The sequence below is a fragment of the Mchenga conophoros genome, linkage group LG12, assembly GCF_057382185.1.
Source record: "Mchenga conophoros isolate Kocher_MC1m ecotype Shallow Benthic linkage group LG12, M_conophoros_male_GT1.1, whole genome shotgun sequence".
Classification (NCBI taxonomy): Eukaryota; Metazoa; Chordata; class Actinopteri; order Cichliformes; family Cichlidae; genus Mchenga; species Mchenga conophoros.
Window position 1 is genome coordinate 10,514,401 of NC_140537.1, and position 2,116 is coordinate 10,516,516.

A 2,116-nucleotide genomic window follows, 5' to 3' on the forward strand; every position below is an offset into this window, starting at 1 on the left:
GCGTTGTGGGTGTAATTGATGGAACACATGTGAGAATAATTGCACCATCAGAGGACGAGGCTGTCTTTGTTAACAGGAGGAATTTCCACAGCATCAATGTGCAAATAGTATTCAATGCGGCCTGTAAGATTTTGGACATTGTGGCTAAATGGCCAGGCTCCACACATGATGCGAGAATGCTCTCCGAGAGTAGCATCAGACAGCTTTTTGAGAGACGCTATGTGCCAGCTAATTACCACTTGTTAGTGGACAGTGGCTACCCATGCAAACCATGGCTCCTTACACCTTATCTCCAGCCACGCCAAGGGCCCCAACTAAACTATAACAGGTAAGCCAAACAATACAAAAATCATGGAAATGAAATGCAAGCAATATGTTAGAGCATCCAAGTAGTGCAATATTTCCATCAAATAATTAAAGGTCTCTGTATTCTATTGTAGGGCCCACAAGACAACAAGAGCAGTGGTGGAGCGTGGCATAGGCCAGCTTAAGAGGCGCTTTCATGTTCTCCACAGAGAGATGCGGCTGAGGCCTGAAAAAGTCAAAGTCATCATAGCCTGTGCAATATTACACAATATTTGCAAGGTTAGACAGATTGCAGAACCTCTGGAGGATGGTGGTGAAGAAGATATTTACATTCCACAGGGGAACCTAGCCCAGAGTGGACTGCCTTACAGGGCAAACTTCACAAATTTACATTTCAGGCAAGCTGTAGCCCCATGTCTTTTGAGAACTTGTGATGGTATTAAGAACTACCACAGTTTTACTGCACATCACCTGCAATTGTTAAATGCAAGACACAGAACACAATCTGTAAATGGTTTATTTTTTAGGTGTTCAATTTTAAGGCGGTAGTACTCCTCCTGAAGGGAAAGGACTTTTTTGTTGTTGTTCAAACACATCAATTGTGAGTTGCAATCTGCTCTCCTGCAGGGATGCTGACAGAGCAGGTGCTGCGGATGGGAATGGTGTTTGATCCGCCGGGCTATCCTGAGTAGCAGCTGCAGATAGTTCAGGCGGCAATCTCATCGGCAAACTTGATGGGCCCGGTTCTTGTGATGGCTCCATGCTACAGAAATACATAGGCCTAGTTTAATTATTGTTTTGATTAAATTAATTTAATACAATGAGCATGGATAACACATGAAATGGCTTCTGCAATGAATAAACACTGTAGATATGAATAACCCTATGTCCTACCTTTGCTGCACTTCAAGGGCCTGCATCATTGATGTGTCAATGCCTGTTGGCAGCCCGGTGACACTGACCTCAGAGTGTCCCAGGACTTGAAAGACAGTGTCAGCCACCTGGGACAGCCGCTTTGCAGGTGGTCCACCCCCTAGAAAGAAACAGTCAATGAACACAGTACTTAGGCATGTAAATTAACTTTGCCAGCAGGCGCAAGTTGCCAGATTATGTGGTAGGCTATAATATTTTGCTCACCTGTGAGTGAGGATTCCTGCTTGTGTGCTGCAATCTCATCTTTTGCCTTGGACTGCAGCACATATCACCTTATCTCACAACCGTCGCCTGTCCGCACCACCAGTGGAAAAGAGGCATTGATTATTTGGGATATTGTGTCCCAGGCGCGCCTCTTGCCTTGGCTAGTGACAGTTGGGCCAAATTTTCCTCGTAACATACCTTTATGTTCATTCACCAACTGGGCCAGCAACAAACCTTGCTCCTCAGTCCAGTTCGGCTTGCGAGTCCTTTTTTCTCCATTTTCTGTGTTTGTAGGATATTTGTTAACAAGCCTTTATAAATAGACCAGCCAGCAATCACAGACATTGATAAAAGCTGAGCCGTGTTACCCTCATTAAGACCACACTGGACTTGTAACGTTGTGATTTCTACTTCATTAAGGACAGCCCCTTGAGATAGGCCATCTTGTTTTCAATGGGGTCCATATGGGAGTGAAAGTACAAAATATGCCAGCTAGGATATTAATATGAGCAAATAAGACACGAATCATTATTTGAACAGGGTGTAATGAGTTTAAGTTTTCACATATTTTAGATTCTAATGTTAGGCTATAACCCCTACAGCTTACTATTCATTTTCCAGATATTTTCTTGAATGTGAAATATTATTCACAATTACAGTCAGCGTAAGATTA

General features: G+C 43.4%; 1 long non-coding RNA gene across 1 annotated transcript; it reads right to left on the minus strand.

Moving 5' to 3' along the window:
- Window positions 1-707: 707 nt before the first annotated feature.
- On the minus strand, window positions 708-1,725 carry LOC146562160 (uncharacterized). The gene is made up of 4 exons (XR_014894535.1): window positions 1,642-1,725; window positions 1,444-1,530; window positions 1,201-1,339; window positions 708-1,069 (listed from the first exon to the last, which is right to left on the minus strand). It is a non-coding gene; the product is annotated as an uncharacterized LOC146562160 (long non-coding RNA).
- Window positions 1,726-2,116: the final 391 nt, after the last annotated feature.